The following is a 15,060-nucleotide window of genomic DNA, read 5'->3' as shown; positions in this document are numbered from 1 at the left end:
TTTCGAGCATTGTACATATGCTCCAAGCTGGAATGCGTTCAACTCAAAATCAACACGTGTAATGCACGAGACCGTTGCACGAGAATCAGCTTTTGACCAGATTTTAGTATTAGCAACACTGCATTTAAAAATACGATGCTAGAATAGGTTCACAACCACAATACATAATATTTAGTCGATACACCTTCGCGCGTAGAGCATGCCCTTTGGGGAAAGCAATGACATAAAAGAAACACACCAAAGGTATTTAGTATGCTGCGACAACGAAACGGCTAGAAAACGGGGCGAATGAAATTGTTGCCGACGATTACATGAAGTCTGAACGGTTCGCTATTGCACAGAAGAAACATTTATCATTAGATACTCTTGATTGTCACATATATGTTTGCAGAAAACGTGCTCGACGGGTAAAGTTACTCGCAGGCACTCTGAAATTTACAGATTCAACAACGGTCCGATAGTTCTTTTGAAGTCCATAGTAGTTTTCAGTATGCACTCGCTGCAGTGACTCGATGCTTGCGCAGGGCAGTTTCAGTGCGCTCTTTGAAAAGAAAACGTTCATCCAAGTTGAACGCGAATGAGCGATTGCGAGTGCTGATGTCAAGCTTGTGGAGTCATACTGTAAGTGTGTTCCGTGTAACTTCGTGTAACCTGTGATAAGGTTATCTTGTAACGCAGTTAAACTTCGTTAACACGCAACTTCCGTATGACGTGTGCAAAGAGGTCTGTCACTCCAACTGTTCTGGCCCGCTGCTCTCCCTCCGTCCACTTTCATGAGTGTTGTGTGCATCTATTAAATCTAGCCCTGCCTGTTGGCTAATGCTTCTCACAACCATGGCGGCGGATGCCGAAAATAGATAACCTCGGTTTCCTTGCTGCTTCGCGATCATAAATCAAATTTAATTTGTTTTCAGCATTCCTATTGGATTTCGCACGTATGTCCTCGAAAAGGATGCCGTCTGTAAGGGGCAGCCTTTACCTGCATTCGCTAAAGTGTCTAGTGTTGGCGTGATGCGAATGAAGGCGGGATTTAGCAAACAAGCCATGATTTATTCTTCGTAAGAATGAAGTTATTATAACGCACCCAGAAGTACCTCAAAACGCACTGTCGCTTATCGTTGTAGTTCGTGTTTAGCTTACTTTTTTACTTCGTAAAACTAAACATAGCAAAAGAATTTTCTCTCACACATTGTTATCTGCAAAGGCGAACGGGGATTCGGGAAGCGACCTGCCTGCGGGTGTTTTCATTACGTCTGCCAAGTCACTTTGGCCAGACGTAATGCAGGTTTGTATGAGCGCTTAAACGGCTACCGCTACCGCAGCATCGGACATCGAAGGTGTCTTTAGCAGTGGGTGAATAATTTTTCATGGACTTAAGCACTCTAGAAATGTCGGCGTAAATCAAGCATATATGGGTGTCGCCGTCGATGCCCCCCCCCCCCCCCCGCCCCAGGAAAAAAAAATTTATCTCTGTAGTCTGCGGAAATCGGTTTTCAGCATAATGCCTCATAATCTTGGCTTCCTTCGTAACTGACGCTGTGGGCCTCCTATCGTTATTGTCCTTGAATTGTCAGCGCATGAGGCATTCCACTAGGAAAATAAGAAGGCGAAGAACGATGCCCAACTATAGTGTCTTAATGCGATTCTTTGCTATGGAACGCGGCTTAGGCTCGTTTTCAAGTGTTTTTTGGCTCGTACATTCGGCATTAGTATTACATTTCTTTTTTCTTTTGAAAATGCCCCAAAGTTCGGCAGTGCCTTAGATCAGAGAGTCGTTTTGATATAAGCACTGATGCCCAAGTTCTCCAGAATGAGTGACGTATTGCGCTATCTTGGCAAACGACTACGGTGTACTGCGCCACCCTTCCTCTTCTGTGGTTGGTGATGACGATGCGCTGCCGAGCTCGAGGTCGCAGGTTCGATCCCGGACGCGGCGGCCGCATTTCTATGGAGGCATAATGCAAAAACAATCGCGTGCTTAGATTTAGGTGCGCGTAAAGAAAAACAGGCGACGTGGTCAAACTTAATCTCGAGTCCCCCCACTATATGGTGTTGGCGCGTGAAATCCCCGAATTCGATTTTTTTAATTTTTCCGCTTCACTGGCGTCACAGAACTGGATGCCGGTGGCTGGCAACTCGCAGCGCATCGTGCCTCCTTGTATACAGCGTCACCCTTAATTCTAACGAGCATTTTAGAGAATGTTTGTTTTATTGCTCGAGCACTGCAGGAAGGACAGGTTAGAGACAGTCGTTCTGGGTGTGTGCATGGGGCATTTTTTTTTTTTGGTTTGTGCGAATTAATTCAGCCGCTAACATATAATTTACGAACTTTTTGCGCGAGGACCCCGAATCTGCAGCTGTAAAATGGTACACAGACGTACTTATGGCTCAAAAGGCCAGAATACATGCTTCCCCGCGAAACATGTTTAGTGCGATGCGTGAGAAACGCCGTGCAATAAGTACGCTGTGGATGCAGTGCGAGTTGGTTTTATAGCTGCGGGTTAATTTCGGCCTTCTGTCCACGAGTCTACTATGGCAACGGGCAAGCAGCGACTGCTGGCAAGAGCGGGATAGTTAAATAGGCTGTTCTCAGCGACAGGCGGATCGAAGCTCGTCCATATTACTTACGGCCCACGAGGAAAGAATTTCTGCGATAATTAAAGATTTCAAGGGTTGTGCTATGATCAGTTCTTGTGCGCCCTACAAACCTCCACTTCATTTAATATAGCGCACAGTTATAGTACTGTCTGTTCAATGGCAACAGCGAAAAACCGAGCAAAAACCAAAGCGCGTGGTCTTCGTCATCTCTTATTTCACCCTCTTTTCCCTTGCACTGTTGCCGTCAGCTTTCGGATTAATACATTGAGTCATTGCACCTGGTTAAAGGAGTACTGACATGAAGCTTTCGGCGTTTCCTTTCTTTTCGTTACAAGGCCCGAGCCCTCTAAACCACGGGGGCAAATATACTGGAAAACGCCGGAGCACCTCAGTAATATACCACGATACTTGTTTCTACGAACCAGGGTCCGAATTCACAAAGCTTTTCGTTCGTAAGTGCTGTTTTTCATTGGCTAATCGCCTTCGCTAATAATCTGTCCTGCGTCACCATTGGCTGGCACGAACGCTTTTCGCGTGAGAACGTTTTGTGAATACGGGCCCAGTTTCGGTACGCAGGAGGTCTACATACGTCTTAACGTCACGGTGCTCGCTGCATTGCCGAGATCGCGGCGGCTGCTATATGGGAGCGCAGCCGAAAGAATTGCGTTCTTTGTTTTTATTTATTTATTTATTTATTTATTTATTTATTTTAAATTTATTTTTGTTAGCAATGTCAGTATGCCTAGCTTTATTTTTACGAGACGTGAGCAAATTTAGCAATTCCATGACGCGTCGATAACGTAAATAGCGCGCAGATCGCCATTTAACGAACGACTTCAAATTATAAATTAAGGTGTTTCCGAACCTTCAGACCTGCCAAATGTCATGCTCTAACGTGCGAGAAGCGTCTAGTATAGGTTCTACAACTTCGAAAATATATATCAGTACTTCTTTAGGATTACACGAGTGAAGGCCAATTGAATAGTCAAGATGAGGGAAACGCTGGCACTACCGCAAGGCGACTGCGACTTATTCATTACGCCTGATCTTTGTGTCCATGTGACATTGTCGCCCAAAAGCGGTGTCGGAGCGCGACTTGTTGGGGCGCTGAAAAATTTGCTCACCAACGTGTACCTGAGTGCCACGAGAACAAGGTGGGGCAAGCGGCAGACACGTACGGTGCGGCGTCTGATGCGACATGTTACGTGTCTGAGGTACGGCTGCTTCGACTACTGGAAACTGCAGGAACATTGTTGAGTACGGTTGTTGCTATATGACAGCTTGTACGCTGCATCGGACGCCAAACCGCACCGTGTGTACGACGCCGCGTCCGATACGACGTGTGCCACTGCTGAAAGATAGCCTCTCGGCTGTTGGAACCTGTTGAACAATTGTTGGATGTTGCTATTAACAGCAACATCCAGCAATTCTTCTCCGATATTCAATATTCCAACATCCTATATTCTTGGATCCCAGAATATTCCGACAGGTTCCAACAGCCGAGAAGCTTCGGCTTTCTGCATCCTCTGCAGCGCCAAGGCGTGGCACGCCGAGCAGAAAAACAGTTCGGAGACACATTGCGCGTTATATTTCAAATCTGACTGCAGAAATGATTCTTCTGAACTTGTCGCTCGGGCTGGCAGCCATGTTGATCTTGGCAGGCGGCTGAGTTATTCTTTTCGCTGTTTGGCTCGAGTCAGATATTGGCGTATTTCAACACTGCCTACCTACCCTACTGCACAGTTATTTTTCGAAAAAACCCATTTTACTACCCGCAATGTCTCTTTTTGTTCCGCTAAATGGGGTCGGGGGTGAAGCAATGGTTTTAGCTTATTTTACTTCTTGTCGTGGGAGTACTCATGTTGAGCTTAAGAGGAAAAAGGGCATGCCAGCTGTTAAAGCGTCCATATGGGCTAATTCGTGTTTACAGCGTACGTGCAAGTCGTACGCTGGATCGGACGCCAAATCGCACCGTGTGTATACTCATTTAAGGCCGGCTTTTTAAATCGAAACTTTCTTTGTGAACCCGCCCGGACTTCTCTGACTGTGGCTGTTGGGTGCTGTATTGCCGAATAACTCATTATTTTTTTGTGTGTGGAAAAATAACTGAGACTATAACACAACATAACAGAGACGTCATCGATACACACGCACTCAAAGCTCTGGTAAACAAATTCATGCGTCCAATAAGAGCCGCCACTCCTGCGGAAGTTACTGCGAAGCATACACCCTTTTTACATGAGGCGCGGTTTCGAAAAAGAAGGATCTATAGTAGATCGTGGGCTTTCGGCATGTCGATGACGTACTCTAGATCTCCGGAGGTTATGTGAACCAAGCAACACGAACATGTCATGTGGATTACCACCGTTATAGCTAATCGGCAGAAACCTAATTTAGTGCGGCGCTATGTCTGTGTCCTTTTTAATCGTTCTCTGCAGAATGTTCCCCAAAAATAGAGCATATCTAGAGTTTATAAAACGGTGATCTATGGTTTTGAGCACGTGGACACAGTCGGCAGTTTCTTGACCACGGCACAAAGCGGCCCCTCGAATTGAAGCATGTTTTAACAGGAAGTGTTTCCAAGTGCAATTTATAAGAGGAAGGCCACAAACACACCTGTGATTCTACCGTACCAACGCCAACGAGCTCTTGCGAGATGTTCGCCGCGTGTGTCACGTTGCGCGTAGCACGGGTGCGCGAGAGCGCATGCGCGCGCGCCAGTTCCCTTTGCGCCAATGACGTCAAAATGAAATGGGCAGCAAATTCAATACCGTTCGATTAACCGCTTTACGACAGCTTCGTTTCGCATAGGTTCCAAGATGCGCGATGGAGCTGGATTCCTGCGTTTAGATAGACCAGGCCTCCTGCAGCACGAAAAAAGAAAGCGTTGTGTTCGCTGCGAATGCGGCTAGGCGTTATAGCTATATGCAGTGCGATTGCAGCTTTCACATGGCAGAAGCGATAGCAGTAATGGTATGGCGACAACGCTGTGTAACAACTTTCTATTATTATTGGCCACGTGCACAATGCACGTGCGCGCGTTTGGTGATACTATATCACTTATTTAGGTTTTAGGTGCCGTAACGGCTTGGGTTTGCGAGCACTGCAAGTTACTCTCGAGTCGGGCGACGCCAACGTCGACGTATCGACAAAAGATATTGAAGGCGAACGATGCTATTTAATACAGTACTTGTTTAGGAGGGAAATACGTCCAGTAAGTGCTTGTTCTATTTTTCTTTCTCTGGCCCTTTGAATTGACGCTCTTCAGTTTCTTTGAAAAATGCTACTACGGCATGGTCTGGGCAAGCAGAAGAGAAAGACGAAAGCTAGCTTTGGCCTCTCGACGCCATGTCATGTTTTGCGGCAAGAAAAACAACAGCAACAACTCCATTACTTCGTCTTTAAATAAGCACAATTCACCCGTAACGACATATTCAGCATGCTAAACCACTGAGCTAATTCAGCACTCTCGCTAACGGCCGAAGGTGATAAACCGCATGTCAGCCTGCAGGAGGTCGCACGCCCAAGGACAGAACATCTGCTCTGCTCACATGCCGCGCTCGGAACAGAACTAGACCTCTCTTTTCCTTTTCTTTCTTTCTTTCTTCTCTTCCTTTTCTTTTGGAAAACATTCGAGAGGTGCACAAGGTGCGCAGGTAAAACGTTCGGCGCACACACTTTTTAGAGCTCGAACTAAATCGGTGACCTTACTGCAAGGAGTGAGGGACCCTGGTTCATATCAGCAACCTGAGGAAGCCCCGCTTTTTTTTTTTGTTTTTAACAGCAGGATAGTTCATGCAGCGTGGTAGGCGCGTGCTATGCCTCGTTGCAGGAAGAGTTCAAAGGTGGCTGATATTGGGTCCCCGAAACTTCGCAGTGCGGCCCAGAGCGTTGTGTGTGTGTTTTTTAAATTTTTTTCTTTTGCTGCGACATAACATCACCCTCCAATCCCGAAGTTGGTTAGGCCATCTGATTGCCTGGAAGCTATGCGAACGTTTCGGGTATCTGCAGAGCTCATCTTCGGCTACAGGCGTTTCTTTTTGCCTCATTGTGTTTACCGTGCTTGTGTTCTATTATACGCAACTGCATTTAAGGATAACAGTGTGATTCAGCTGAAAGGGTTTAATGAGGTCAACTCTGGAAGTTCACTCACGTTCGGAGGAAACCGGCTCTTTAGTATTCGCAGCCCGTTCTGCGGCAGGGTTAAGGCTTTGAAAACCTTCTAAGTGCTTTCCCGCGCACGTATAGCTGTTTGTTTTCTTCACACTGGCTTTATTTCGCTGGGTTCCGCAATTGATGGTCCTTTTCGACCCATTCATCAGTTCTGGTTTCGTGCGCTTTATATGGTTCCTGGCTGGCGCAGCGATTAATTGCAAGACTCAGCACGATATGATCGTTCTATTGCGGCTGTTCTGGCAATTTTACTCCTTGTCGCTCCTTAGAACGTTTTTATTGATGAATTGCGCGTGTAGACAACTGAAACTGTGTCGTCTGGTTTAAGGATGAACATCATAGCCTCTTTCATCATTCGTTACTTTTGCACTACTTATGCGCACATGCTAACATGTAGCATACGAATGATCACGTTATAGCTCTTTACTGGCAAGTGCGACTATTTTGCTTAGCCACGCAGGCTGGGTGCATATCGGTGTCATATGCTAACGAGAGGGCTTTAATAATAAGTAGAGACCGGAACTTCAAGCAAAATACTTATTTTTTCCTTACGTCCTTATTGTGCCTATTTAACTATGCCTATTTAATAGTATGCCTATGCACTAGCACATGCACTATGCCTATTTAAGCACGAACGTTTATCTAGAAGCATTTGCGTGGCAAGTTAATTGTGCCTATAAGTGCCTATTTCGATTTAGGTTTCCATGTTGGATTTTCAAAACCTAAATATGCCTTTTTACTTGTTTTGTCCTAGCCTTATTTTGTTTATAATGTTGTCTATCACCCACTATGAAACTTCACTGAAAGCAGCCGGGTATTACCACAAACACTTTGCCAGTGTAAACGCCGTTATTGAGAGTTTTGCAGCAGACTAGCCATCGCTGTAATAAGAGCCCAAACTGCGCTGCGCTACGATACACTTGAAGTTGGCCTAGCGTACTTGTCCCGCTTCACGTTTTTTTTTTCTTCTTTTCTTCCTTTTTTCTTTTTTTTCCTTTTTGCCGGTATCATCGAGAAACTTTAATTCTCGGGCGCAACTGTGACCTGGAATGTTAGACTCATTTTGGACGTTCAGAAAAGGTTCGCCGCCGTCCCCAATGGACCTGCTGCTAATAGAGTTAGTTCGAAACGTTAATTTGTCTCGGACAAAAATCCCTGATTTTCGGTAATGAAAGAACTGTCAAAGGTTCTGACCGGCGAACATTCTGCAATGCCAGAGGGCACTGGATCATCGTACGTTACGAAGTACAAACATGTGCTGCTAACTTCATAGAAGTTGAGTGTTCCTTCGCTGCACACATACCAATACTCAGTGAAAAAAGGGGTGGCATAAAACACGAAAATATTGAGGTGGTGCTTGTTTATCACTGCTTTCAGAACTTTTCTCGTGGTGTCTAGTCCCACTGAATTGCAAATAAATCTTGCAGCGTGCGCAAGTCATCATTTCGTTTTATGGAGAAAATAGAATTAAATTCATTCAGGAGGGATTTAGTGGGCTGTACGTGCCTAAAGGACGGTATTTTGTGCCTATTTATTTATTTATTCATTTATTTATTTATTTATTTAAAGATACCTTACAAGCCCTTGGAGGCATTGTGTAAGGGGGGGGGGGGGGGAGTATACTCAATGATTATACAATAATTAGAATACATATGTGAATGCATATACAAAAAATACAGTGTAAGAAATGCGCTAACATGCTGTATGTGGTGTTAAAATTGTACAGAAGACAAACCGAATGCTTTTGAAAGCGAGAGGTCAGTGAACAATAAATTTTCACAAAGTAAAATATAACCAATAGAAACACAGAGCGAGCGGAACAATATTTGGCTATAACAAAACAGTATTTAAGGGATAGTAGCACAATAATAACGGGAAACTCAAGAAAAAAATAACACGTTAGGTTATGTAGAGTTTGAAAAATGCGTTGCTAGAAGATGCCGGAATTTTTCCTGGTCACTCTCATAGCGATGGCGTTAGGAAGATTCTTCCCAAAGGCGAATGGCTCTTGGAAGAGCGGAGTAGTTAAATGAATTACTCTTTCCGTAGATGCGCATGAAACTGAACTGATTGTACAGCCGGTGTGACCTGTAATGAGGAGTTTCAAGAGGCAGGACTGAGGGTGCTGTGTTATGGACATATTTATGAAATAATTGTAGCAGGGCTATATCACGACGATGATGCAAGGGCTGTAGTGAGAGGTCTAGTTTAATTTGTGTTATGCTTTTGTTATAGTCATAACAACGTGAAATAAAACGCGCAGCCCTATTCTGGATAGATTCGAGTTTTTCGATCAAGTATTTCTGATGGGGAGACGAGACGGATGCGGCGTATTCAAGCTCAGGTGGAACGAATGTTAGATAAGCTAGTTTACGAATGTCTTTAGTAGAATTATGCAACTTGCGTCTTATGTACCCTAATGATCTTGAAGCATTGGCGCATATGTGTGCAATATGCGTTGACCACAAAAAAGTCGGAAGTTAGGTTAACACCTAGATATTTATATTGAGTATCATGCAAAACAGTGATGTTATTTATGTGATAAGGAAACGTAGGTTTAGTATGCTTGCGGCTAAAAGGGATAATGCCTTAATTGACAGCTTTAATTCGTATTGTAGGCGCCTAAAACAGCATATCGTAGTGCCTAAATATCCGGTCTACTGCACAGATTCTGCATACAAGCTACGGCACATGCCTGTGATTAAAAAAAAACAGTTTTTATATATTAAAGCAGCACAGGTGATCTACTTCTACCAGGCCCGTGTACCGTGCATTGGATGCGCGTTAAAGAACCCCAGGTAGTCAAAATTAATCCAGAGTCTCCCACTACGGAGTGCCTCATAATCAGATCGTGGTTTTGGCACGTAAAACCCCAGAATTCAATTTTTAATTAACTTCTGCCTGGTTGAGAAATGCGACAAGAAGCTAGAAACAGGCAGTTTTGTTCCGGTTCATCATACTTCACATCATTTTCAGAGCTGCGTCTGTTATTTGCCGGATATGTTGGGCAAGGAAAGAAAGAAATGGGAGAAAGGACACTCCCTTGAAGCTATTCCAGTGAATACTGGAATAAATGAATACTACCGCATGGTGCCAACAGGTGCACGCATCCTTTCGGTAATCTTGGGAACGTGCTTGGAAGGCACACAAGTACTTGGAAGCTACTTGCTATTCCACCCCGATTCCTTCAAGTGACGCACGCAGCGTGAACGACAGCACTAGGCGATGCTTACATTTCACGTTGTACAAGAGAACTTAAGTGTAGCGTACGCAAGGACCTTGCGCAGACTATAAAGCTTACAGGGCGCATGTGTAGATCGCACCGCAAAGCCTTGCCTCGTGCGCACATTACGGTACGCATGGCAACGTTTGGATTTAGCGTTGCGCACTTTGCGTGGCTTGCGTAGCTGTAGCGTAAACAACATGGCGGAGTCGAGGCCACCCGCTTCCATTCTAATGTTCCCTTGCTGCTTGCTTTTCGTGGAGACATCGAGAAGTAAATTGTAAAATGGCATTTCGCAGTCGGATCTGTGTTATCATTATTGTCTAGATAAGCTGTCTGTTTTCACCTTACTAGGCCTAGGCTAGGCCTTGCAAAAGCTGCCACCTTGCCACAAAAGAACTTTAATTTTTATGTGCGAGATGGAGCCACAGTAGTTAACGTTCGCCATGCAGAACAGTGTTCTGAAGGCCTCCTCGAGGACATGCGTGTGGTGGGGCTCGGCACGAGCGGTGCAAGTGCTGTACTGAGCACGTTTCTCACAGTGTGGGGTCGTCTGACAGGATGAACCGAAAACGCAGTGTTCGTTGACTGAAAGGGGAAGTCGGATGGAGGCGAATGACTACTGCTTTATGGGTCATTGCACACTTATTACCAATCGATGCCATCTACTCCAACTTTGACGCTTTAACCACTGCTTATCTCCTAAAAAAAAAAAAAAAATTGGCTCTTCCACCAACAGCTTTCACCCAATATATTTGCGGCGTAAAAATTTTACAGGCTTGCAGACCGTCTAAATTCTGTCATAACTTGACAACTAACGCTGACTATGCACGTTCGAACCTCTTTTATGAAGGCCAAACTTGATTTTTGAAATTTATAATCATGGCGTATTTATTTACAAGTGTTTTCAAGGAACGTAACTTGTGTAATTTTTGTATAAATTTGTATAACTTACCGTTCCTTTGTAACCACTTCCTTCCAGAATACATTTGCGTTAGACGGTATTTGGAATAAATATAGTAAATAAACAAATAAGCAGTAATTATTTTCTATTCTTTACTCGCTGTTTAAGACTACGATAATGGAACAATTTTCGAAATTTTTAGAATGGGAACACCTTGTTATTGTGACTATAATATCGGCTTATGTATCTGACCGTTGGCAAAAGACTCCTGAAGTTATTGTTAGATTGATTAAGGCAGACTGCAGCAGCGAAAAATGAGCGCCAAGGCTTCGAAGTGGGCCGTTTTCGCCTACCTTCAGGCGCTAATATCGCAGTGATGCGGTCCTGTTATAAGGAATAAACCAGATAACGTATATGACGCAGCGATGTATTATATTTGAGACAAGTAGAATTATTGACAATAATTTGTTTTAAATAACTTTTTTTTTTCAATTTAGCACCAGCCATGTTAAGTTTTGCATAAATTACGTCTTCACTGCATGTAGAATTTCGACAGAATGACACGAAGGACACACCAACGTCTTTGAATGAATCGAAAATTTTCGTGTACCAAGTATTGGACAGCTGACATGGAATGACCCGTAAATCTACCGCGATCGCTCACTTACTATGGCCTTTTGCGTACTCCTGAGCGTGATGTCGTGTGTTCGAATCCCGATACTGGCGGCAGCGTTCCCATGGGGCGAAATGCAAAACGTCCATGTACCGAGTTTTAGGCGCACGTTTAGGCGAACGTGGTCAAAATTAATCAAAATGAATTTTTCACTAGGATTTCACTGACCCGTCTCGTTATGACTGGATGAGCATGCATACCAGCCATCTCGACAAACAAGTGGAGGAGTGCTCAAAACCGCTTTGCTGAGAACAACGCTATATACCTGACAAGTTTCTGAGTTAGACACGTTTTCATTAATTTTGCATAACGTGTCGTTCTCGGAATTTCCAGCCCTCAGTTGGCTGGATAAATGTGTAAACTTAACAACCACTGACGTTATCGCGTTGTGCATACAGTACCTCCCTTTCTTGATGTCCTTTATTGCCAGCAACAATAGGAGTGGAATAAATTGTGTCAGTTTGGGCTTGTGTAGCGTTTCGTGTGCGAAAGAGATCATAAGGAATGTGGGAGACATTTATAGACTAGGCCTTTGACTAACTCTCCAAGTAGCACAATTAAGGCAGTGTGTGGCGGCTTAAAAAGCAGTGGTAACTTTTATTGCGCGGATGGCTGCTTAGACGTGTAAAAAAATAATGAAGAAATGCATATATGGCTCCAAACTTGTACCTTGAAGGAATTTCAGTAGTCTTCTCCTATGACAGCCCGCATAAACTCCCGTACAGAATGTCAGCGCAGGGGTGGCGCTCAGTTTCGTTCGTTCAACTTTTCCTGAATACTTTTTATTTATTTTCCGTGCAGCGCGGCCTTTCCTTTGCGCGTGGCTGAGCAGCGCTCCTCCTTCTTTGAGCTCGCGGCTTAGCAGCTTTTATTCTTCAAACCGGCGTTCGTTTATGCTTCTCATTGTTTGCACTTTGTACATTTTCTTTCATTATTTCGTACTGTCATTCTTCGTTACATGTCCGTTTGGCATCGTGACGCTATTTCAAGTGTGAGTACATGGTCCAGTCCGGAATATACCTTCGATTCCTACTTGCAACAACCGCGGACGGAAGCAAAAGTACTGGCTCCAGTTCTTTTTTTTTTTTGTTACCTAATATAGTATCACAAGGTCGCACGGTTACATCGGTATATTATGGCGAGTAAAGAAGACGAGCCCTGTGGAGCAAACGATCATTGACTTTCTAAATAACCCCTTTTTCCATAACAGCCGTCGCTTACCCTACAGTGCGCGCACAAGCGCTCTGACGAACAGTCAAATCTGTCAAAAGACGATACAGCAGGTGTCCGGCCCTGAGCGTGGCGACGTGGCCGAGGAGGCACGCGGGTGACGTGGCCAGCGGCGGGACCCTGTCTTCCCTCGCGTCCGGGCACGCTCTGCTGAAGCGGCTCTCGCACGCGTCCCGTGTTGTTGGCTCGCAGGCAGCTGCGCGTAGATAGCTTTTGTTTCCCCTGTCACGTAATACGCCCATTAGTAGAGCCTGGTGCCTCCCCCTCAACAAGTAGCGCTGGTCGCGCTTCCCGGCGGCGCGGTGTCCCCTCCCCTGCACTACTATGCAGATGCACACACAAAAACAGCCGCGAAGCGCGCATCGGCTCCTTTTGTGAATGGGTCCACCGGTGGCCACTTCCTCGCTCGTACTTCCTCTCTCCGGCAAAGATGCAAACAAAAACGCGGCAAGGGCAGGAATCGTTGTGCATCGTATACCGCGAATGCGCACGTTCCACGGCGCGGCACATTCATCTCGCCGTCGGCTGGTAATTTGCACTTTGACAATGGGCAAGCCACAGACGCGGCGCGATTTCAGTCGTGGTCACTGCGCTCCTTGGCGCCGTTGTTCGCCGATAGGGCTGCTTGGTTGATCTGGGCGGCAGCCGTCTCCTCCAGGAGTCCGCGGTCTCGGGTCGGCTGCTCGGCTTCTTTCACGGCAGATTTGCTATCGCGTGTGCGTGACCGGCAGTGCCCGCGGGTCACGCATTCGTCTTCGCCGGTGGACGTCGACGGCTCCCTTCGGCTGCAGTAGTAGTCGACGTAATACGCAGGCCCGCACCACCTCCAGCGCCCACAGTCGATGGCCGCTGGCATGCTGGCTATGCTGGCTATATTCGCCCACCCCTCACACGTCGTCCCCCCCGCCTCTGTTGGGCTGCCTCACGACATGCTTGACGCCTCGACGCCTGTATGTGTGGCCCGCATAATGACATGTGCGCCGTGAACGGCGCGAGAGGTCCTCTTCAAGCGCCTCACGCGCTTGAACAGCTCCTTGCAAACTCGGGCTTCCGTGTCACTTCTGTTCCGAAAAGTGTACCAAGTATTACAGTCTTGTTTATTAAAGCGACTGACCAACAGTCTTTTTGGTACCCGCTTCTTTAGTGCAACGGAAAGCTTTCTGGTCTGAGTGTCCAATCATACTGTGGTAACGCGGAAAACGCTGTGGAACATTTTTTATCAGATTGTTCCGTTCTGCATTGAAGATGTAGTTGTGGGCTCAAGCAACGTGGGGGAAGTAGTTATAGATGAGCGCGATAGCGATTATGCGCCGGAATCGGTGGGAGGCAGACTACAAGTGCGGCTCTAGCTGTAAGGAGGTAATGCTTTGTTTATAAATTACATTACGGGGTTTTACGTGCCAAAACCACGATCTGATCATAAGGCACGCCGTAGTGAGGCACTCCGGAAGTTTGAACCACCTGGGGTTCTTTAACGTGCGCCTTTAAGTACACGGGTGTTTTTGTATTTCGCCTCTATCGAAATGCGGCCGCCGTGGCCGGGATTCGATCCTGCGACTTCCGGGCTCAGCAGCCCGACACCATAGCCACTTAGCAACCACGCTGGGTGGTAGGATATGCCAGGAGTGCTATTACTGCAGTGCTGGCACCCATTCACGGCACAATTCGTCGATGGCATTTTGTAACCTATAGAGACCACAGAACTCTAGGTGATTACTCGAAACCTCGTGCGCGTATTCAACAGCCCTCATGTGCGCCGCGATGCATTACAGCTCTGCCTCCTGTGCTGTTTCCACTCGTTACCACGAAGGCAGCGTCGCTCGTTAGCGTGTACTTTATTTACTTAGTAATACGCATGGAATAAAGCGCAAGAGCTTAATAATGTATGAACTGCAATTTTCAGCAATAAGTATGCTGTAATTAACAACAGCAGACTTACAGTATTTTCATATACTACATCCGAAGTACCAAGACTTCACCACCAGGACGCGTCGCTTACTGATTTTTGAGATTTTCTTTGTCAATTTAACATTATTATTCCTACTTAAATCGCGAACAGCGAGCAGGATTCTTCTTACTATAAATCATGGTCATTTCATTTCCATAAACGTCTCGCAACACATTCTGGCCATTTGTCGATCTTTTTGAGACTTGCGACAGCTTCAAATGCCTGGGCATGATTCTGCACCGTCCGTCATCATTCACGTGCTAAAAATATTGCCTATTGTGGAAGCACGCGTTTCACATCACCGTGCGCCT

Source organism: Dermacentor albipictus, chromosome 1 (assembly GCF_038994185.2).
Source record: "Dermacentor albipictus isolate Rhodes 1998 colony chromosome 1, USDA_Dalb.pri_finalv2, whole genome shotgun sequence".
NCBI classification, from domain to species: Eukaryota; Metazoa; Arthropoda; class Arachnida; order Ixodida; family Ixodidae; genus Dermacentor; species Dermacentor albipictus.
The sequence above is the reverse complement of the archived record's forward strand: the minus strand, read 5'-3'. Positions refer to the sequence as shown.